Source organism: Harpia harpyja, chromosome 8 (assembly GCF_026419915.1).
Source record: "Harpia harpyja isolate bHarHar1 chromosome 8, bHarHar1 primary haplotype, whole genome shotgun sequence".
Classification (NCBI taxonomy): Eukaryota; Metazoa; Chordata; class Aves; order Accipitriformes; family Accipitridae; genus Harpia; species Harpia harpyja.
The window spans coordinates 31,724,306-31,749,417 of NC_068947.1; the positions used below are offsets into that span (position 1 = coordinate 31,724,306).

General features: G+C 37.3%; 1 long non-coding RNA gene across 1 annotated transcript; it reads left to right on the plus strand.

The window, feature by feature from the left end:
- The first annotated feature begins 1,094 nt into the window (after nt 1–1,094).
- Nucleotides 1,095–17,067, plus strand: LOC128145099 (uncharacterized). Its single transcript, XR_008236347.1, has 3 exons — nt 1,095–1,200; nt 13,394–13,548; nt 17,003–17,067. It is a non-coding gene; the product is annotated as an uncharacterized LOC128145099 (long non-coding RNA).
- The last annotated feature ends 8,045 nt before the right edge of the window (nt 17,068–25,112 follow it).

Sequence of the window (25,112 nt, forward strand, 5' to 3'; positions counted from 1 at the left end):
CCACAGCTGCCAGTTCCCAAAGGAGTTAGTCTCCAAAATTCTCATCTATGAAAACTTTACTCATATAAGTAGTTCTATGCAGGAAGATAAAACTAGGATACCGGATGTCAAGAAGTAAGTGGAACTGCAACCACCTTTAAAAATATATATACTGTCAAACTACATAGGATCTAAATAGCATTTAGCATCCTGAAAGCATGGCAAAATTAATCAACTAGAAGAAATGGGTCTCTATGAAAATACCAGACAGTGTAAAAGAAACTCTTCAGACCTACACAGATATGATAGAAAGGCTGGTATCTTGGAGGAAATAAAACCACAGACTTCCTACTGTTTAAGAACAAAGTATGACAAGCATGAGCAACAAAGAAAATGTCATTAAAGTTCTATATGGGAAAAGCTCTAAGTGTGTATCAATCAAGATAATATCAGTTGGAAAATGGCTTCAAACCACCAGCGGCTAAAATAGGAAGGTATACTTAGAAACATATGCTCACCTTGAAAATTTAATGCCGAAAGGAAAAGATTTAAGTAATCAGTTTGCATGCTTAGTGATTCCCAGAAAGCTTTTCAGCCCATCCTGTGTGAAAGTGTATGCTGGGGCATAGCTATGGTGCTTGCTGTCAGGATGTATTCTTATGGAAATTTCTAACTGAATCACTCAGTGGGCACATTTACATGGTAAAAAGCTGTAGAAAAATCTCCCAAAGCCAGAGGAAAGTTATACTGCCAAAACTGCTCAGCCCTAAGTGGGTTTCCAAATAAAATTCAGTTGCTCTATTGGGTGCCACTTGAATGAGTCAACAATAAACCAATGCACTAGTTAAAAAAGGCCTTTTTAATATGGAAAAGTATCTTTCAGTTTCTGAAACAGCAATCCCCTTGAGAATAAACTGAAAGGTGAGACTTGTGAAAGGCTTTGTCCAGTTTCAGCCCGGTGCCTTTCATATGTTTAGAGATGCATTCTACTGTTGCTGCATATCAAGTTTGCAGCTTTAGTGTGGTTTTCATCAGTTGCACAGAGCAAAAGAAACATTTCTTTGGACGTTAGACAGCTTTTTAACATTTTCTGTATTGTGACTAACCTTCTAACATACAGACCTATTCATGGACCACTTTCACTCCCTTTCTTGTTAACCTCGTCTCACGCCTTTTCTTTCAGAAGTTCATCTGTTTGAGTACATTAAATGTTCACAGAAGGTAAGATTAAAATTAACTTCCTTCAGTGAAGGGCTGTTGTGGAGGTTGTAATTAATTTCATACAGCAATGAGTCTTTGGAGACCCACTGTTATTTCATAATGATCTTCATAATTTGTTTTGATCCATAGCTTTCTCCAAGTACTCTTTATGTCATTGAGGTAGAAAAGACATATTTATTCTAAAAGCCAAATATGTGGGGTGTATGGTTGACATATTATTGATTGTGACTTCAGGAAACAATAAAAAAATCTGTGGTAAGAGGAAGTATGTACAACCTCGTTGTTTGCGATGAATGTTACAAGACATTGGAGCTGTAAATACATGCTGGGCTAAATTCTTTCTTCTCTAAAAATATCAGTAAAATACCAGATGTGAATCTTGAATTTTAAGCAGTTCAGTTACCTGAGCTCACCAAAATATTCCAGAATATGATTTCAGCATTATTAAACAGCTGTTAAATTATTGGGCCCTCCTGCCCTTTACCCCTAACAGATATTTTATGTAAGAATATCTTCTCTTAAGAATATTTTCTCTTTGGTTACTTGAAAAGTGAGAGCATTTAATATTTTAACAAGAACTACCAGGTGCTAAAACTTAACACGAAAAACTCCCTTGGTCTGCTGAGATTCACCCTTAAAGACCACAACCATAGACTGCCACTGAGCTTTTGCCCATGTGATTCTGTGATTCTCTCTGTGATGTTTCATGTGCACTGTGATAATATTTCAAATATGTTAACCAGGTTACCTTTTTGTCATGTTTTACCCAGTTAGCAAGACTGTGCTTGGAGAGATGGCTCCTAGAAAGTGCAAGACATGGCAGCAGTTGAAGTGTAGTCTGATGTTTGAGAAGGGGGCAATATTTGCAACAAAAGCACATTTCAACATCCCACATCCTGAAAAGTGCCAAACCCTCTAATTTCCTATTAAATGGAAAGGTCTATATGCAATATCACCCTATTTTCTACTTAAAAATATATATTTAAATGTTTATTTACAATCTTTTCTTTCCATATATAAAAGAACATTTCTCACCTCATACCAAAGCTTCCCATCTTAGACCAGCCCTACTGTGGAGATTCAGAAGGTGGAATTATTTCATTAACTCACACCCTAAAAAAATGCATCAGACTGGTGTTTCAGGGCACACATGCTGGTGGAGGCTTTGTCTTTTTGGTGAGACACAGAGCAAAAATTCAGTTGTAGTCATGGTGGCCTTAAATTCTACCTAATACTCCATTTGATTATAACTCAGTTCTTTATAATTCTTTGCTTTCTGTTTAAATGTTTTGTTGCTTTTTAAATTTTCCATTTACAGAACATAAAGTCTGACAAACAACACCAAGAATTAACATATACTGAATATATAAAAACAGCCATATCCATCATCCTTAGGAGCACAGATAAAATCTACTGCCAGATCTTCTCGATATTCATAGCAATATTTGAAAAAAAACCCACCCATCTGCCATGAAAGGAATTTCTCATGTTGATCCTTTCCCAGTCAAACAGAGTAGGTGGATAATAGTATTGAATACAGGGAGTGAAAATGGGGCTGAGTTTTAAATAGCATAAATGATAGCAGCATATAGACAAGTTTGCTTTAATCAGTCAGCCAGCATTAGACAATTTCAAAAACTGGCAGTTAACAGTGTTTTTCTTAGCTTGTGGTATTTGAAGGACATTGATATACACATCAAACAGAATTCAGGGCACGCATTGCCAGTTGAAGCTTTATATGTAAGCTAAAGTTGGAATTCAATCCCTTTATCATACACGAGACAGACAGAATCTCTCCTACCAAATTTCCACTCATTTTGAATGAAGAATGAATTTTCTGAGGATTTACAGGTAAACATGTTCATTAAAATCTAGTCTCTAAACTAAAATTGTCTGTCACGTACTCTACACCAAAGATTCAGCATAGGTCAAATTCCATAGCGAGCTTGCAATGCTTGTGTTGCTTTATTATTCACAAAATTTAGCATTTAAAATATAAAATGCTAAATTTCTTAAAGGGCTCCTATTAAAAACAACAAAAAAATCCCTTTTTTCAATGGAGGGCATGAACAAATGTACATTCCCAAATCTTGACCTTTATTCTCTTGTTATACACCTTCCCGTTGCTTTGTCCATGTTCCACTATGCACAAATGTGCATATATGAGCGTACATATGCCCAAATAACAACTTCCCTCTGCTTTCTGTGGCCACATTACCTCACCTAAAACTATTTCAGCCCAAATTCATTTATCTTCCTGAAGTGTGGCCCTTATTGAAATTATTTTTGCCATCATTTTTAATAGCTAGCGGTTCACCAATCAGCAGAAGCGGCTGCATAGCCTCTTCTTCAGGAACAAATCCCAAAGGCTATCTCCCCATGATCTAAGGAAGATAGCAGAAATGGATGTCCTTCTAAAATAACCTGCTGAAACCAAGCTGGTAACTTCAGTTGTATTATTGACAATGGAAGATGACAACCATTTTGAAAGATATTTCTCCGTATACAATCTGTAAAGTGACAATATTTTCCTCAAAAGAAAGCTACTAGTTAGAGGATAACAGGGAAAGACTTAATGTATCTGTTCAGGTGGCTTTGTTGTCCTGTTTTCACATACTTATGATGAAATAACAAATTTCTCCTTGTATGGGAATTGCACGATATCTTCCCCAAAATATTTGTACAGCAGTGATACATGACAACAAGAAACAAATGGAAGTCCTCGAAAATGAAGAAAAGCTCCTTAGCCCAAGCAGCTAGTTGCCAAACCTGCCAACTGTATTGTTAAATCATCTTATGCAGTATTTATAGAAAAGCTGTGATATACCAAAAATGATAAACTAAACCCAGTTGCTTTACATTTTATATATTTTACATCTAAATATCAAGAAATATTTTTAATTGTTTTTTAATGCCATCTGGAAAGGAAAGAGTGGGTAAAAAATGTACTGCAGCACACTTCTAGGAGGAAAGGTAAGAAAGATTTGGAAACAGAGTTATAATGAATGCTTTAAAGTTGAAAGATAATTGCTTCTACCTAAGTTCTGAATGCTTCAGCTGCCATAAAAGGAAACAATAAACCTCTGGCAAATATGCCTGGGAAGGTGTGACTAAGCGAAAGGGTTTGCATCTGGAAATAAATTTAGGAAGTTGCAGTGCTTTGAAGATAAGAAATCCCAACATAGCTGCAGGTACAGTTTATCCCTGGGGGGGACTTGCAGCCCAAGATGTGGAGGGAGAATAGTGTCTCCTGCCAAAGTGTGTGGAGGTGGTAGGAGCTGGTCCTGCTGGTACCAGGCTCTGGGGAGGAATTCCCCTCCACAGGCACAGACCAGTACCCCTCCTGCAAGGGCAACTGACAGCCAACACCCACTTCTAGGCAAATGTGCTACAGAATCCAGCATTCTAAGAGTCTTTTTTCAATATATTTAATGAGTCTTTTGTGACTCTCTTAAGCAGCCACAGGATTTCAGTCAGGACTGAAGAGCAATTTTTTTACATGTATGTAAAACCACTCCTTTCCCAAGGATGGCAGCTCTTCCCATCCCAGTCAACAAGAGCCACAGATGCTTAGACAACACATACAAAGCTGCAGTCTTTTGAAAAGGAGGTATAAATCTCTGAGTTTATTTCTGTCCTTTACCTTAGGCATCTGTTTTTGTAGATATTTGTACCACCATGCAGTATATAACTGGTGAAAAGCTGAGGAATCATTTCGATGCAAGGCATGATACAATTGTAAGAAATTACTATCTTTGTTCCCCAAATGTCACATAATCAATGAGAGGAAAAATTGTTTCTCTGAGAAATATTACCGCTTCTGAAAGATTAATGCTGATGCAAGAGAATAGCTAAACAACACCCTACCTATTCTAAACATTTTTTAACTTCCTGAGACAGTGATTTTTGAACCTATACTATGAATACATTTTTCTTAGGCATCTCAGCTGTACAGACTCAGAGAGGAGAGGAGAGGAGAGGAGAGGAGAGGAGAGGAGAGGAGAGGAGAGGAGAGGAGAGGAGAGGAGAGGAGAGGAGAGGAGAGGAGAGGAGAGGAGAGGAGAGGAGAGGAGAGGAGAGGAGAGGAGAGGAGAGGAGAGGAGAGGAGAGGAGAGGAGAGGAGAGGAGAGGAGAGGAGAGAGGATTGATTCATTCCTTGTATCAAAACATACCATTTTACACTGACTTAAGTACTTGGAAAACCAACTACTGTTAAAATAAAAAAAAGAAATTTTCTGAGAAGTGAGAGGTTTATGATCTTCATTGACTCCTGAGTGGTGCTTAAGGTGTCAGACTCAGTGTAAAGCTACAGATACTAGTTACTGTGCAGTAAGGGACATGGGACTAGGGATTCATGGTGTGTTAGCTACTCCATCAAAATATCTCAAGTTTTCAGTTTGCAAATGTTTACCCTGCAGCAAATGTGAGGAGTAAGTTATTTTACTTATTTGCTTTGGATAGTAGCATGCACACAGTTATTTCAAAGTAACTGAATCTGTAACTTGCTTACCCTGTGGTGCATTGTTCATGTAGCAACACCTGTAACGCATTGTATTTTGGAACAGATTTGCTAGTTTGTCTGGTTGAGGTCACTCAAAAAGGTTGATCTAAAGAAATAGAGTACATTTATTGTGGCTTTGTGAAATCACATTAAACTTGAAGTATTCACTGAGAACATAAAATATTCATTTAAACTTAAACTGAGTTTCATTTAGTTTAATTCACTTAAAGTGAGACAAATAACAGATGAAGTAGCAACTCTGAGACAAACACTTTACAACTAGATTATTTTGTCTCCAAGACTTACCTTTTAATTCTTATTAAATCTCAGAAACCTTTAGGGTTTCTCCTAAAGTAGGTTTACCTACACTGCACTAGGACATTTATTTGATTACTGAATAACTAGCGGCAGCCAACAATGCTGGATAAAAGCTAGCAGGACAATAACCCCTATGCATCTTCCATCTTTCAAAGGAATGACTTTACTGTGGAAGAGTCAAACTTACATTCACCAGCAACACAATCAATATTTGAAAATTTCCCAGTCTTTTAGTATTAGATTTGCTTAGGGCAAAGCAGAAACATCCAAAGTCTGCAGTGGAAATGTGTGTAGTGTCCTCTAGCCTTTAAGAAGCTTGTTAACTACCTTAAGTCACCTGGTGGCCAATTAACTGATGATAGAAATGTCTCATGGAAAATCCTCTTCATAGTACATTTTGAAACTATTTGCTGCTAGAACATTTTCTCTGCAAAATGTATAGGTTTAAATATCCCTGAAGCATAGAAAAACTTAAAGAATTACTTTGAAACACAGCTAAATCATATCATGGAGAGTAGCTGACAAGACTTTAGCAGAGATTATCAGTATTTCAATGTAATCTGGTGTTATCCAGCACAGGTAGCTGCAGGGACAGAGCCCAAGTTTTGGAAAACACACACGGGTATGTGCTCACACATGTGTAGACACACACGTAGATGCACATAGACATGTATACAGGCACACACGCACATGCCCACATGTGCCCACATGTGCATGACCAAAAATGCACAGAGACTGACGCGCATGCACACACACAGATCCAGTCCAGGAAGGCAGCAGACTTTCTGGACCTACCACAGAGGAATCCTGAAAAACATCCAGTTGGCCTAAAATCTCAGAACAGCAGAAAACTGTGGTTCCTTTTGTCCCAAGAAATACAAAAATAAAATTACAGAATAAGTGAGACATTTGTTCTTTCCATTTCTATACCCTTTCTAATGGCTATCCCAAGGGATTTTTTTTTAAGGATCTGTGTGTATGCATCAGCCTGCACAGTTCCTTCCTTTAGTATTCTTCCTTTTAGTATCCAAAAAAATAATTACTTCCTTTGCCTTTGGCTGTGGTTTCTCTTCTCAGTGGAAAACTGAATTTCATGCCAAACCTACTGTCCAACACATAGATCAATAAATGTGAAGTGATGGTGCCAGTGACACTGATATGGCGGGGCTGAAGGAGTCCTGCTGTGCTGCTGGGCCCATGAGCCCAGAGGTGCAGCAGAAATGGCAGAAATGGGGAAGCTGTGGCGGGGGTGGGGAAACTGTGGCAGAAATAAGAAAATGTGGCAGGACACAGCAGGCACCACAGGAGGCGTTTCAGTGCTTGGGCAGATGTCACTGCCCCTGCAAGCAGTCCTGATCTTTCCTAGGGAAAAGGCAGAGCACTAGATGGAAGCAGCTCCTGGGTTTGAGCCATGGCATTACCTTGACCTAGACTGTCCAGATTTCATGGTGGCAGCAGACAAGATTAAATACTAGAGAAAATTAATAAAATCCCTAGTTTAATTGGCAGCTACAACCAATATTAAATAGATCCTCTTAAAGAATAGTGCTTCTGAATCACTAAGATTCAAATATAATTGAAAATGTGCTTATGAGAAACATTTTTTGCAAAGCCTGTGAAACTGTGAGGATTAGGTTGAAGTATCCAACATGATCAATATCTTGCAATCACATTAAGGCCTCAGGCAACAGGGGCCCTCGTTCTTTCCCATTTCCCATTTTCTGTTTTCTGTTTCTAGGCACCATCATAGGCAATCAGACATGAACAGAAAATGAATTTGCTACAAGCTAGTAGCATTGTAAGTGGCTTTGATATAAGTGGAACAAGGGTTGGTAACTTCTAAGCTCCAGTAGCCTGATAAGAATATTAAGTCTACCATTTATCCCCAATGAGTGCTTGATTAGCCATACAGTGCTCTGCTGACAGAGTTCACTAAAAATACATTATGCTAATAACACTTGAGTGCCAGCAACACTGGGAAAGCCCAGGTCTTAACACAAAGAATGAGTCATTATGGTATTTACCTGGCAGATACAGTTATAGGCAAAAATACGACTTCCTAGTCCTGTTTGCAAAGATACAAGTAGAAACAGAGGTGATTCCTCAAAGCGCATAAGGATTAGAAAGAATAAAAAGAAATACCCCATGTTGGCACACTGGCATGTGGGAAATAGAGACACTCAGTTTTTCAGAGCAGGCAGCTGTTAGCGGGGACAAGCCACTTATATGTATATATCTTTGTCTAAACTACATCATATGGCTATTCACTAGTGCCTCTTTCTGCCTGGTTTAACATCGAACGTGTTTCCTCCTTGCTGTGGACTCGCACTGTAATTGGGGATTCCCACTGCAGTCCCACAGCTCCCGCCTGTTCCCCAGCCCACTGCCATTGCCCCACTACTTGTGCTTCTGCTAACGCGGCATTTGCTCTTGTCTAAGGGAAGGATTTATAGGCTGTCTCTCTTTCTTAGCATCAGCTACAGGTGTTACATACCCCAGCAACAACCCAAACCATACTTCAATGTATAGAAGACAGTTGGGTGGAGAGGTTCATTGCTACTTCAAATTAACTCACTGAATCTTACAGCTTCTTCCAAACACTGAACGCCCCAGTCCTCTTCACAGTTCTCCTGTCCTCTACCATGGCTGCCAATGTGCAATTAGCAACCCGCCTAGCAGGCCTCTGGACCCCATACAGAAGACAGACGCATTCTGCAGCCGGCTGCCTGGCTGCCAGCTATTGTGCAGGCAAATTGGTCTACAGTACTTGGCCATGACTCATAGCAAGGGCAAGCAATCATTTCACAGACATACAACTGAGAGTTTTTCAAAAAAGGAACAAGCCTAGAAAAAAAAAAGCACAATTAATCCAGTCATTAGAGTTGGTCAAACTCCCCCCCCCCCCCCAAATCTTTTACTAGCCAGAAATGCTTTTTAAGCCCAGCCAAAATTAAGTCAAATTTGCCAAACAGTTTCAAAAAACAAAGATAACATTTCAAAAGGCAATGGAATGTTTCTTCAATTTTAAAAAGATTTTATTTTTAATATATGTTAGAGGTGCCATAAAAATACTTTTAAGAGTTGATAAAAATTAAACCCAAAAGATTTGCTTTAGAATGTGTAAAACATTTTAGTGTACTTGAAACATATCTTTATTTTTAGTGCTTCATTTTGCCCAGAAAATGGAAGAACAAAAAATAACTCGGGACTTTACCAATTTTAAGAAATGTTGACAGTGAGCCAAAACCCTCAGCTACTCACAGTCAACTATTACAAGCCACCAGACAGTTTAAATGCAAAGGTACAAAAGAGCTAAGTAATCTGATCTATTGTAGCTGCTTGTACGTGAAGTAGTAATGTGAGAAACATCCAGGCAATGGAGTAAAGCAAGCACTTCCATTCCACAATTTGTCTCATGCTAATGTAAATGCCTAGAACAGGTCAGATGAATCATGCCTTAAAAAGGCCCATTTCTCTTCACTGTCTAGAGGGGAAACACAGGTGACTAGTGCTGGTGTAGCATCAATGCTGACAGTGGGGTGAGGTGAATTTCTGCATTTTAATAATTCACAAAAAAAATAAAATTCTTATGTGAAAGACCCATAACATGGGGCCAGAAACTGGAAGGACTGGCCAATGGAAAGGACATCAGTTCTCGGTGGTGACTCTGGCATTCAACATTTCACGTCCTACTTATTCTCCTGTGTTTACCCTCTTTTCTCACCTTTTCTTCCATTTAACCCTCTCATATTCCTTTGTTATTACCCATCTTCTGTCTTTCTTTCTTCAAAGCACATGGCTTGATAGCTGTTTTTTAGAAGCTACCATTGACAGTGTCCACCTGCTTCTGTCATCTGCTTGCTATCTTTCATCACCATTGGAAAATGAAAGAGGACACTTTAAAAACCATGAGCACTTATCCATAGTAGGGTATGGGAATTCTCCCAAACTGGCAAACTGTCAGCAGGAAATGACATTAGATGTGACTCCAAGCAAGGATTGCTCTGTTTTTTCAGACTTTAACCCTGAAATACCACCTTCATTACCCTTCATTTTTCAATGTATTGTGTGGGCTCAGACCTCACTTTGAATTTTTGTTATGAAATCAAGTATTCCAGGAACCCTAACACCAATTTTTTTGTCTCGCCCTTCAAGGACCTACTGTAAATTCCATATGCAATATTCCAAGTTTTACATTCATCTAGTTTCCTTGCAAGCAAGACAAAAGCCCTTAGTGAGGCCTTGGAATATTTTTCAGTTGGTCCAAATCTGGCCAATGGTTTGGCTGTTGACATCATGTTAACCGGACAGTGACAAATTTTAGAAAAATATAACCCCTATACCTAAGCAGAGAAGAGTTGTGTGTAGAGTTATTAACAATACTTTAGTGTGCATTCTTCATTATATATGCATACATATATCTGTATATATATATATATATATACACAAACGCTGCATCTGTCTCTTAAATTTCATTTCATTTTTGGCTAGAACTTTCTGATGATAGCTACCATACCCTACAAAAATACAGTAAGGATCACAACAAAAATCAAGGGCAGTCTGTATTACTCCTAGCTGTAAAAAATCATGTATTTGACTACACCTCTGAGGCAAGAGAGCAATGCCTGTATCACTCCACTCCATAAAAGGAGTTTACAGGCACCAAACAACTACACGGAAAATATATTTCCAAAGAAACCCACCATACTCCCGGATGACTGAACTGCTGATCACTTCATCTGGCTGTACGCAAAATTAAAGCAAGCTGAAAGTTTTCAATTTACAGTGGATAGTGTACTTAAGCAGCAGAAAATTATATACTTACTGTTCCACTCCAACTGTGTGTTATATGAAGTACAATGAACTCCAGTAAAAAAAGAAATGAAACCAGGTAGTAAATAATCAAACTATACTCTTCATTAGCTTTGGTATTTATTCTACCATTTTGCAAGCAATAAGAAGCCACTTGTGGTGTTAGTGCCTTTTATTTCCTACTGTCCTTTATTTTTTGCCATTTATATTACCAATATTTCCCTTTTACATTTTCCTTATTGTTCCTTTTTCCTCTCTGTTCTGGGATTCTGATATTGTTATTCACCAAATTTACTATCAGGTTTAAACACTCTTTGGTTTATAAAGTTAATTGTCCATCAATACAAACATGTCAATCTAACTTCTCTAGCTAATCATGCAAAAGGCTATCCTGTTATCACCCTTTCTTTCCTGATAAAATCTCAGTTAATTCCAGGAATATAGAACAGGGCAGAAATTTTTCCTGAGCACTTATGAACCTGATTTTTGACAGTGGAAGGATACACTTGGATACATGCAAACTACATTTGAGGCAGAATAGTTATGATCAGGTAAAATCCTGCCACAGATTTCCAAGAATTTCATCAAGGTAAGTGTACAGGGACTTCAGTAGATACTGAACATGAAGCAAATTAAAGACACTGCAGAATGAGGTTTTATGAAAACAAACCATTGGTCTACCTTCAGCTGAACATGTAAAATTACTGTTATGGAACATGGGGACTTTGGCCCTTTTTTAAAAAATTATTTAAAATCTCTCATCATCTGTCTTTTTCATAGTTCTGTGCTGTACTCTTGGCAATAATAGTGAGCGTGTTAGACTCAGAAACAGTAATTAGTATCTGTTCATACAAATGTTCTGGCCTGTTTTTCCTCATTACTCAAACTCCATACACAAGACATGTTTAAAAGCATAAATTGTTTTCCTACTGCGCTTCTAATTAACACTTCCATTAAGACCCAGGCAGAGAGCATGGAACATACTGAAAGAAACTGCTGTTTACAGAAATGGTGATAAAATGTACACAAATATGTCCTGCAAAGTGCAATCAAGCCAGCTTGTGTGACATGTGGATGTGTTTCTCTGTGTATGTAAGCACAAACAGATGTGGTACACTCACATGCAAGACTAATTTGTTCATTAACATTAAAAAAACTAGGTGAATAACAGTCCATTAATTTTTATAATTACTTCTTGCATACCCATTTCACTGCTCAATTTTGTTTCTGAAGCCCTTTTTAGCTTCAGATTGGCTCTTGGCATCATCATACTGGATACTTCAGTTACCTTCCACTGGTTTTGTATTTACTAGACTGGACTTACTTGGATTTTTATATTTATACGCTTTCTAATGGCCTCCACCCCTCTTCTTATTCTATGTGAAATTTGAATTAACCTTAAATTAAGATAAATAATAACAGTTTACTTTTTTTTTTTTCCCCATCTTGAAAGGCAGAATGAATTGATCGAATGGCTTGCTAAGCATCATAAATAGTTCTGGATTTCTAGAAGAGCTGATTTATGCCTTTGAATAAAAACATGCATAATCTTTTAGATTTTGCATACATTCAATATAAAACCAAGTGAGAAAAACCTCCAAGCAGCTGTAACTGAATTTCACCTCCAGAAATCCCACTGTGAGATTCAGGAGAGTCAATCCACAAGGAAAGAGATTAAACAGATAGTCTTGTGACCTAAAGTGCAATAAGCTTTGCACTGTGAGAGTAAGTTTGAAAGCTTGACAATTAACTGTAACTCAGGGTTAGTGATAGGGGGATGTTGTTTTTGGTTTTAATTACATTTTATTGAACAACTAAGTGATAAGCATCAAAAGACAAGATTGTCTTGGATATCAAAGACGGGGGCGGGGGGGGGGCGGGGGCGGAGTTTGTTTGTTCTGTGAATTCAGGCAAACTGAAAGAGCTTTTCCTGTGTTTACCTGAGTAATTAATGAAAGACCAAATTGCTTTTGAGCCAACAGGCTGCAGTTAATTGGAGTTATGTGCATTCAGTGAACTTAGCGATTTGGAGTAAAAATGATTTACAGTGTAGGTGACAACCCTTTTCAGGGAAATACAGCAGCAAAGGCTGAATATTCAAAGACAGCTTCCAGACGATGTAATTTATGTGGAGAGCTGTCTCTTTCATTTAAAGTTTGAAAGTGGAAAAAGTAGTGGGTTAACTGAGAAAAATGCTTGGAAAAAGTTTAGTTAAATAACAAGTTTAAAAAATGGGATTCAGACATTCAGCCTATTGCTATTATTTTTTAACTGGTAAGTTCAGTGAATTCAGAGAAGTTTGCCGGTCCACCCTAGGGAAAATTATGTTTGCAGGGACAGACATGTCCTAATTTCTGAAGCTATTACCATGCCTATTTTTCAAATATATCTCACTAAGGACTGGAGACATATCGTGATGCTCTTGATCAGATGTAGTAGCATCTAATAATCCACTGTTACTATCAAAGAATAGTTAAGACAATTTGATTTTAAATGTACTACTCAAAATGCCAAGAATCATCAGCATTTGTAATCCTGTTGGTTATTTATTTTATTTTCCAGACCTGCCTGAGTGTGTTCACCAAAGTGTTCTCAGATAGAGCTGTGGTGGTACTGGGGATCAAAGACTGCCAATGGATAAGCCTGCTGGGCAAAAGGACAAACAGAAAAGATGTCCCCCTTCTTCCTGATGAATGCTGTTAAGTTAAACAGACAAGGTTCCTCTTGCCTCTTTTCTTGCTCTAGTAAAGCTATTTTCTCTTCTTTCTCTTAATCAAAGAATTTTTCACTTATGCAAGAACAAATTTAAAATAAAGATGAGAAAGTGTTCTTCCTCCCTTCCTGAAGAAACTAACTTTTAGGTACACATACTCTTTCTTGGACCTAGTTCTCACCAAGTAACAATGAGCTGATCAGACCTCAATCTCAGTACACCTCATGAATTTGTGCACTAAATATTTATCTTATTAGTCTGGAAGATCTGTCAAATTTAGCTTTTTCTCTTTCACTTCCTTTTTTTTCCACCAAGGCTCGAGACAACCTGAGTTCTTTCACTAAATAATTGCATTGTACATTGTTGTAGGAAAAATAAATTCTCAGTCACTCCATCTTCTCTCTGATCCGTGCCTAAAAATCCTTTATCCAGATTTCTTGGAATTCATTATACTGTTGACTGGTGGATACTTCCATATGTTTTTAATAATGAAAAATGTGAAATAGCACGGTTGGTTCAATTTCACATGACTTTAAATGGACTTGTTTGCTTTATATTATATTTTTCTGAAATAAGATAAAAGATGCTCATTGTTCTCTGCTTTTAAAAATCATAATTTTACTCAGTCTTCCAGTAATGATTTTTGTAGACAGTTTCAGAATTCTTTGTTCAAAGTCAATAATTATACTTCTCCCTCCCTATCTCCCCTCCTACTTTGTCTTCCTTGTCCTTTTCCACTAAAAATGCTAACAAATTGTACTGGTGTTTCCACATACTTTCAAGCAGAAAGTGTAATCAAAGTAAAATCTCCTTGTTCTCACCAGGTTAGGGATCAGCCCTGAATACCTTTACCCTGAGCCCTACTACTGAAATGTCTGCAACACTTTGTGGGAGGTAGTAAGATATTTCGACAGTTTTATTTTTAGGCTGTCTGTTGGGACTAAAATTGTGCAATGCATTAGAAAACTTCTTTCAGCCTCAAGTGCTGTGGGTGTCTGCAGAGGCTGCAATATAATCTGTGTTTAAGTTGTTATGGGCTAGATTCCCAGTGGCTACCTTTCTAATTTCATAAACCTAGACATCCATTACATTTTAATATGTAGTTCATGAGTTAATAGAAAAAGCTGGCTCAAGTTAGTAATAAGGTACACATTTCCACACTGGACTTTAATCATTTCAGGTGACTGGATATTTACAAAAAAACAGAACTCTATAGGTTTCGCAAGGTGTGCTGTATGAGAGAAAGAGCATAGGGCCATAGGGTGCCATTTTTTTTAAACAGTTCTCCATTGAAGTCAATGAGAGAGCGTGATATATGAGACAATTATATGAGAGAGTTGGGGTTGTTCAGCCTGGAGAAAAGAAAGCTCTAGGGAGACCTTATAGCAGCCTTCCAGTACCTAAAGGGAGCCTGCAAGAAAGCTGGAGGGGGATTTTTTACAAGGGCATGTAGTGATAGGACAAAGGGTAATGGTTTTAAACCGAAAGAGGGTAGATCTAGATTAGATGTAAGAAAGAAGTTCTTCACTGTGAGGGTGGTGAGGCACTGGAACAGGTTGCCCAGAGAGGCTGTGGATGCCCCATCCCTGGAAGTGTTCAAGGCCAGGTTGGATGGGGTTTTGAGCAACCTGGTCTAGTGGAAGGTGTCCCTGCCCATGGTAGGGGGGTTGGAACTAGATGGTCTTTTAGGTCCCTTCCAACCCAAACCATTCTATGATTCTAACTGTACTGAAAAACTGGACCTCTATTTTTGGTTTAATTCAGGGCAAATTCTGCCACGCTTGCTCCCATTGAGTATGACCTTGTGAATAATGATAATGAAACCCTGGGACTCCATGAGAAGAAGAGTTTCTCAGTGTGCAAAATGTCAGCAGAACCTGGTCTCCCCGCCACCCCCAGTATGAAATGCTACAGAACAGGAGAATGGTACCGAATTTTTTGTTTTCACTGGAGTTGGTTGTTATTTTATACTTAGACCGCCTAAATATCATATAGCTAATGGTCATTTAATGGAGCTTCCTATGTAATGGAGTTACATGAAAACAACCTATAAAAATATATGTATTTGTATATGTATCAATAAACATACACAAATATCTGTATATGTGTGTTCTCACTGTTAGTTAGTTGAACTGTCAAATTCCATATTTATTTCTTCCGCTTCCAAAACTGTTGAATACAATCATGTGAGGCCAAAAGACTCAAGGCAATGCCATTATTAAGTGGAAAGCAATTACCTAGTGATGACTGACATTCAGTGGCAGACATTTTGATAAATACAAAACTTGCTATTTTCTCTGTTTGTGTGAGAATAAAAACTTTCTTTTAGAGAGATGGGAAATTTTCAAGGAAAGTACTGCTTTACTGCATAGTCAGTGGCTCTTCTACAGCCTTAGCAACATCTTTGATAAATAGTTTAATTTTCTTTCCTTGTTTGGTGGCTATTTTCATTACTTATTAGGATAATGTCATAAAGTTGCTGGTTATTCATTGCACATTTCTGTAAATTACATTAAATCCCCGAACAAATTGTTAACAAAACAAAAGAAAAGGAAATACACAAGCTTCTAAGTAATGTCTTGTATTTCCAATGGGGCTGAGAAGACTCAGCTAAAAGCAGTAAAAAAATCAGCATAAAGAAAAAGAAATACATTCTAAACTGATTTATTTTGGTTGCATTCATTTGTGCTTACTTTATAGGAAGATCTAGTGAAGAAATTTTCTGGGAATAACATCTCTGGAAACCATGAGCAAGGATACTCATTGAAACCCTTTTCCCATTTCCTAGTTCAGAACAGCTACATACTGTATTGAACAATTATATTTCTTGAATTTGGAACCATTTTAGAAACCCAAATATTCACATCAGAATTCTGACAGAACGGTCTCGTAGACAGAGAAATGTTTTACACTTATAACTGGGTTGATACTTAGTTTTATCAGTAATACTATTCCTCTGAGGAGAAAGGGATTAATGCTGTTAGTATGATACATTGTCGTAGGACTGTAGCTGTATCACTACTTTTAGCAGTATAATTATATCGGTTGTAGTGTGTACAATATTATTATTTAGAAAGCAGGTTCACAGATGACATTTGTTAAATCAAGGAATTCAGAAAAAGTAGTAGATACACTGTGAATACTGAATATTTAAGCAGTTTGAGGAGCCAGATTTACTCTGAATTGCTAAATGATTTTTGCAAGTCACAGTGCAAGTCTCACAAACTACATGCAAAGAAAAGAGATTTAATTGAATAATTAAATAACACAGTTTTTTTATACAGAACTAATTTTTTTGTATTGTTAATCCTGTGCATATATTATTTCCCAACATAACACTTCTGCAAAATTTATTGAATGTATGTTTCTGAGTTCATGCAAGAAAATACATACACAAAGGAATTTTGCACTTTTCATGATCCAAAATTAATATTAAATGCAATGTGTTTGATTTCCAGGCTTCCATGGACAAAAGACTTCAAACATTTCCTCTCCTGAAACCATCATGTTCTGTGGAATTAGCTGACAAAGTAAATTGTAACTTATGGAAATACTTCTTTTGTAATGATTCATAATCATTATATTTTTCCCTCTGGTTTTGCATGGAAAGATACTTCCCATACCACATATTGAAGGTGTCTAGACAGGCCAGCAGGGATAAATTCAAAGAAATGGAAACAGTACAATTCATAGTGTGATCTGTGGAACCAAAATGCCAATTCTGACATCCTAGGACAATAAAAACACAGACCAACTCATCTGATTGGCAACTGGGCTCACCACTAGCATATCCCAAAGGGGAAAATAAGACTGCTAACATTTAGCTAAAATAGATGCAGAAATTCAATTAAAAATTGAAACTTTTGGGGAATTGCAAACCTATTCCTTTCCTTCAAAATGGAGGTGTTTTTGGGGGAAAGATATCCACACAATTCTGCTGCCTAACACAGGAATTAGGCTCTGGAAAGAGAGCCTGGTGTTACGAGCTTCCTTGCACAGAGGGTAAGGGATAGATGGACTGGGTAATGCTTCCAGCCCCATGTGTTTCACCCTCCAGTCAACTACAAACATCCGTATATAACTGGCTACTTAAACTGGCCTGGCACAGAGCACACAAGACGGGATCCTGTGGGAAAGAGAGGAGGGGAGAGGAAGGGAGAGGACAGGGAGAGGGGGAAGAAAGGAAGCAACATATGGATGATTAATTCCAGGCACAAAATCCAGCTAGCAGGCTCATTTTCTTATATGGCTTGTGTAGGCTTGTGTAGATAATTCAGATATCATAATGCCAAGTCACATAATAAATAAAAACCCAATTATACTCATCACCTCGTATTTTGGCCAATGCAACATTTGGCCTGATTCCATCCTGTGGGATCCTTTTCATGTAAAACAAGCCAGAAAGTTTAGCAAAGGAGAAATCGTTCCTAGGATAACAGATATGCAGAGTCCCAGTTATGTGCCAAGCCCAGGGTTCCTTTAAAGGCATAACGATATGAGAAGTTACTCTTAATGTGATTTGGGGATAAATTATATTTGTTGCTGCCTGATTTGTAGTGCAGAATGAAACAAGAGACACAAGGGGCTTCTCTCACATGCATCTACAGATCCCAGCACATAATTTTGCTGCATACATCTATAGCAGGCAAACGATGCTTCTTAATGTATAACTAGAAAGGGAAAACACATGAAAAAGACCTTTTCAGTGCACCAAACAGTACAGGTACAAACTATCCTATGTATTTTCTATACATTGAAAAAAAGCACAAAAAAAAAAAAAGGGGAACAGGAAATACAGCTGTTCATTGCATTAACAAGCTGCTGGTAGCATTAGGCTCGATCCACAAAAACTGCATTGCACTGGACAATTTGTAATCAACCTACTACCTGATGGAATTTGCAACCACATATTGGGCATGAAGTGTCTCTCCCTACCATGAAGAATCTCACCAAAGACAAAGTGTGCAGGAGTCACCAGGTGCCAGGACCAACCTAATCCAGTCACCTCAAATATCCTGAAGCATCATTTCAAAGCTGTTCCCCTGTCCTTCAAATCATGAAATATTTGGGGGGAAGAAGAAACAGACAACGCAAGAATGACAACTAACATACTGATGGCATTGTTGTCAGGGTAGGATTCAAGTCTCTGCTCCATCAAAGATAAATAAGTTTTTTATAAAAAGCACAAAGGATTCAGCAAGACAGATCACAAGAGCCCTGAATCAGAATATGCTCAATATGATGATCAGCAGACTCCATCCAGGGTAGAAAATATGCTCAAGTAACTGCAAAATCATTTTACATATAAGTTCTATAATCACTGAACTATTGGATAAAAAGAAGAGATCACACTCTCCCCAGCTGTGCTTTCTGCAGATTTGGAACTGGTTTGACACTGCTTTCTGGATCTATTCCTCAAGTGGCTTACACAAAGAAATGCCTACATTTCCAGCTCTTGAGCTAGAGAGGGATCAATACTACCCTCTGCTTTCCTTTATATTTGCAAGAATATGTCACCTTATTCTTCCAATGACAAAAAGCTGTTCCTAAATCCTTCACATTAAGGACATCCAATTTTTATCTTTTCATTTTTGTCCATATAATTGAGTTTTCTGAAATCTAATGGAGTGTAAAGGAAGAAGTTGTTCCTTCTCAGGAGCAAATTCTCAAATCCCTTTTAATGTGTTCTTATGGTACTCTATATACAAGGTTGTAACAAACCAAATATTTAAAACCATTAACATTTCCCGTGTTACAGAATTTTTAAAATGAAATCAGTGCATTCGAGGAAGGCTGTAAGGAGGAGAAAGCAGCCTGAAGCCCAAAGCTAGGAATCTACTAATTAAGATATGTAATAAAAATGTTAATCAAGTAAACTTAGGGAGGATGGGGGAAAGCAATTATGTAATCCTCTTGGCACCATATAATGTCTCAGTGCTCTAACACAGGAAAATGATGAGTAGGTAAACAAGTAAGAGAGGAAAAAAACCAGGTCCTTTGATTGTGGGCCAAAGAAGAAACTGTTACAAATGGCTTCTCTAACCAACATTAACAGTTCAAGTAGAAAACATTCAGAACTGAGAGCTCTCTCTACTGTGCCAGCCTGGGGATATCTCACAGAAACTAACCACATAGCCTGAAAAACTGGAGTATTTAAGATGACTCTTGTTAAGTACGGTCATAGCAATGTCTTTTATTCTATTTCTTTATAACTCTATTCCACCATTGCAAAACTGTAAGTAAACAGGTTATTTGGTTCTATGTCCTATATTATAGATGTTTCTCTACTACCCAACAAGTCAGTACTTCATTCATAGTTGTGTGGATCCTTAAAGCGAGGGCTTTGGGATTACACTTGTTCGTAGCCTTGTTGCCCAGTAAGTACCGTGTTGTTTGCAACAAGTTCTGCGCTAAGCTAATAGCACAGAACTCAATACCTATCAGGCTCTGTCAGGACTTGTTTTGGCCTAGCTGGAGCCATATTTAGTCTTGTTTAGCTGTAACAACAATTGTCTAATAATCTAGTGAATATTACCTATTTTGTTTTAGCTTCTGAATGACTTTATGGGGTAATAGCAAGCAGTTATTCAGTGCAGAATGAACTGTTTATGACTCTAGAATAAAATGAAGAGTAGAGGAGTACTGGCATGGGATGATAGCAGGGGTGTTGAAACTACAGGCACAGGATGACAGCAGGAGCCCCAGGGCTATAAACATGTCACCAATGGTCAGTTAAGGGTCATTAAAGGAATGCAACCATGTGAGCAGGGTAAAGGTAGTTTTAAGGATAACAAAGAGGACAATGAACACGTTAAGCTAAATGTACTATACAGAGTAATGTGGAAATGTGAACCAATGAAGAAGCAGCATATTATAGAGCATATTATAAAACGTATAAAATGACTCCATGCAGACCCAAAAGTGAGGAGCGAAGAAACATGTACATCAACATTGCAGTTCTCCCAAAAAAGGACTAGGATGCTGACAACTAGCTGTAGCCTTCTCCCCAACTCTGAACCAAAGCCTGAATGTTAGGACCCAGAAACACCGTGGAGGGATGACAGTAATACCAGAGAAACATGGAGATACTAGACTGTTTGTGTATGATAATCTTAACTATAAAATTTGAATCATAAGTATTCATACAATTGTAAGCAGACTAATGTTTATTCTTTGATCAATCTGTTAAGACTTAAATTAGAATAACAATAGAATCCCTGTTTGTGTATGATATGCACCTATTTTCTCTGTAACAAGATTTTGAGTGTAGCAAATAGGTGGGAATAAATGCGACTTAATCTGTAACGTGGATGCAACAAACTGGCAACGTTAGTGGGATGCACAATACCCCAGTGCATTTCTCTGGTGTTTCAAAAAGGTAAGAAGATTCATCTCCACCAAGCTGTTGAGCTGTTTTAGGAGATAATAATAATATAAAGTCCATACATACAGAGAAAGCATCTTCCAAAATTAGTCAAGAATTCCCCGGTCTGGAAGTAGGGTAATAAAGAAAATGAAAATTGAGGATTGTCCCACTTTCATAATAGATGTGAAATTGCTATCACTGGCATCTGCAGCTCAAAGCATGATGCTGGACTGAGGACTGCTTAGAACTGCCTGTCTGTCTGTCACGAATTCATAAACCCAAACCACAAATTGGGATTCTCCCTTCCAGGCAGTATGCTAGGACTTTGGTTTTCTTCAGGACAGCTAGGCTCTTTGCTCAGGCAGACGGTAGGGCTTTTCTGGGTTTTTCCCCTCTTGGAGGAATTCCTTTTTTAACATGAAAAACATTGGTGCTTAACACCCAAAGCAATGACAGTAATTTTAGTTTTTCAGTACTATTAAGATTTAAAATGCTTACCAAATAGTATAAGCATACATTTCAGAGCACTTACTATTTTTCAATATAATTTACTTCTTCATTAGAAAGCAAAACAGTTAATCACAGCAATAGGCTAATTTCTGGCAAAATAAACACATTGGCACTAATTTTGATAAAGTTGTCTTGTTACATTACTAACACTATAGCTTTAAATTTCCTGACCTTAATTTTTTTTTTTCATTATATTTATACTGAATTATTTTGTCCCATACAAAGAATATTTTGAATTAGGATTAAAAATATTATTCAGGTTAGCTGTAAGTCACTCTGTAAAGCTCAAACACTGTGTTTATTTATTACCTGGCTAAAGGTGCCTGCTGTTTTGGGATTCTGTTTATTGATTTCAGAGAGATTGCCTTTATGAACTGTCTTAACATTTCTCTCAATTCTATTACTTACTTTCCAAAACAGCAATAATGAGTTGCAATGTGCAATTTTGATTGCAATGGTAATACTCTTGGTAGCTAATAAACATAATTATTAGCATGTGACCTCTTGCCTGGAAAACCTCCAAAAGTATGTGCAGTTTAACTTCATAAAATAAAATTGTGTGGGACCTGGAATTTTTTTTTTTTACTATAAAAAGATTCATTTTTATATGAAGATATTAATTTTGTTATAAGAATTCATTTGCAGTATCAGAATAATGAAGAAAGAATTATATGAATTGAAGATGAATGTATAATACCTATAGGGAGACCACTTCTCATTATTATTTTTTTTAAATCAACACATTTTAAAGAAAAATATTTAAAGAGGGAAAAGAAAAAAAAGAAATTTGCATATTACATATATTGTAAAAAAGCAAGAAAATTATGATTTTTTTGTACCCAAGCCAGCCACATGCGTATCTCTTCTACTAACACAAAAAAAAGATGTGTCATAAAAGCTATGAAAGTAGGGAAACAAAATAAATTATAATAATATTTTTCACTTTTTTCCCTACATGACAAAGTTAGCTATAATTATTGCCATTTTACAAAGAAGGTAGCTTAGGAGCAGAAGAGTTATCTGAATTATCTGGGTACAGACTGGTCTGGCTATTTATGCCCACTCACCTAAACCACCCTGCTGCACAAAAGCAGTTCAGAAAGTACATCTGAGCCATTGTCTCGAAGTAGACATGGATTTCAGCATGATGCAGGTATTTCCAAAGGTGAAATACAACCCCAATAGCATGCAGGTTGGGAACAAATCATGTATATCAAGGAGAAGTCTGGAGAATTAGGCTATAAATACACAGAAACAATGAAAAACCTCTAACCCTTAACTGTGTACCACTACAGCCCAATACAATAATTTACTATGTCAATAAAACTGGATGGAACATCAGCAAAAAATGTCTGTAAAAAGGGAAAAATTCTCTTCCCAAGAATATCAGTGACAAAGGAAAGGTTAAAACTGCAATGAACATGCCTTTTTTCCTTTGCACTCTGGAGTTTTAAAGAAAAAATGAAACTTACTCCACTCGATAGTCAGTGATGTATATAATTAAATAGAAAGGTTTTGGAGGATGTGATTTTATGGTTACCGTAGCAACTAGCACCTAGATGGTCCATATTCCTGTGCTCTTCTACCATCAAAAAAAAAAAAAATCTGTCTATGACCCACTTGAAAACAAATAGGTTTGTACTGCTCAAACTCCCATTGGTTTTTGTAGGCATCTATTACCACTCAGAATCAGGCTACTGGGATAATCCTACTCTGGAAATATTCCAGTGGTTTTACCGAACAACAATATGCATCATCCGTGGCTTGACCTATAGCATAGCAGTGGAAATCCTGTGCACAGTCATATGCGGCTCTATTTGGCCATATGTGGCTCTAATTCTATATATGGTGAGAGGAAAGAAAGATTTTAAATGGCTGTTGCATTTTATAGCCTAAGCTACTTATATTTAGAAAAATTTTAGATTTTTTTACCACAATCACTCAACTACGCTCATCTCATCCCTTTAAGAATAATAAAATTTTGAAACCTTATTTATAGTGAGCAGAAGTTGAAAGTTTTTCCCAGGGCTCACCTTACTGTTGTTCTAGCATGAACTAAAGCAGAAGTGCTGAATAGCTTATTGCCAGAAAGAATTTTCCTGTGTTCACGTTGCTAAGAAAATCTCCTCACCTGTCTCATGTTGTGCCTGAGAACTTAAAAGAAAGGGACAGCAGAAGTGTGACAAAGGGTACAAAGTTATTATCTATTGTAAAAACATATAGCACTTGTGGACACTACTTAAATTATTTGTTCTGAGTTTAGAAGATCTCTAATTGCAAATCTCTCGTGAGTTTTTCAAAGGATGCAATAACATTCAAGCACGAGAATAAAAATTCAGCCCAACAAAGTAAATTATCACTCTATTAAGTTTACCATCTCTTCCCTCAGAGGCCTCACAAGTGTTACTCTTAATTTTAAATGTAAAATTCCTTAACTCGCCAGGAGCTTGCTTCTACTGTATGCACATACAAAAGGCAGAATTAATATTAACCGTAATGTTAAAAAGGCAGGAAGAAGTTCTTTTTTGCTTTCTGCTGAAATGTCTGGTTAACATTCCAGGCAAACTTGAGAGTAACTTCTTAAAATCTCTCTCTCTCTTTTCTTTTTTAAAATAAGCATTTGTTTCTGTAATATCAGAGGTGGAAAAATAGAACAAAACAAGTGACATAGAACACCTCTTTATCACATATTTGGTTTAGGTCTTCTAATAATTGACTATACAACACATCCAAATGTAATACATTTATTTATTAACTAAATATTTCTTATTAGAATGATAGCTTCCCTTTTTACATTCCTTCACTCTTTTCCCTATGGGCCTTCCAATCTTTAGTTCTAGACATCTTAACTTTAAATCATACTCATTTCCATTTTGTGATCAGAATATAAATAACCTGTACTGCCAGACAGGCATATAAGAAACTACCTTTTCCTCCTCAGTCAGTTCATCCTTTTAGAATAACAATGGAAAAAGTCCAGTTTTAGAAATAGGACTAGGGAGAGGTTTTGCACAGGCAGTATGCTGCAAGTTTCTCTATAAGCCTTCATGTACTTCAAGGCTTCACTATACCTGCCAACTCATATGCAGGAGACAGATGTTCATCCTTCCACTTTGTTAACTACCTTGTCACAATATATCACCATTTATGTATTACTTTGTGGAGGTTTGGTTTACACAATTTAGTCTGCATTTCCACCTGTGCTTGAGTAGGATTAGACAAGTACCTGTAAAGCTACCAGATTACCTTATGTTTATAGAGCTGCTTTTAATTATTACATTTAATATTCATATTACATAGCAAATATTTTAAGTCTGTTCCATGCTCACTGCAGGTAACAAGTCTGCAGTTCTAAAACAGAGATCATGTGGCTGCCTGCAGAGTTTAGGCATTGTATTTTCACTTGGGTAGCCAACCTGAGATGGGTTAGCTGCAAGTGTGGCAAGACAACCAAGCAACTAGCCCAGCTATGCAGGTCTTTGATCTCACTCAGGTATAGCCAGCAAGGACAGACACGTTGTACCGTGTATAGGCTCATCCGTGAATTTAAGTGAGACCACTGAATCATTTCACATGCATTTGAAAAGAGCCATCATATATGAAAAACTCATGTCATGATCAGTGTGTGTCATTTGATCCAGAGAGCTAGCAGAGACAAGAACAAGACCTGTATAAAATATGTAGAGGCAGAC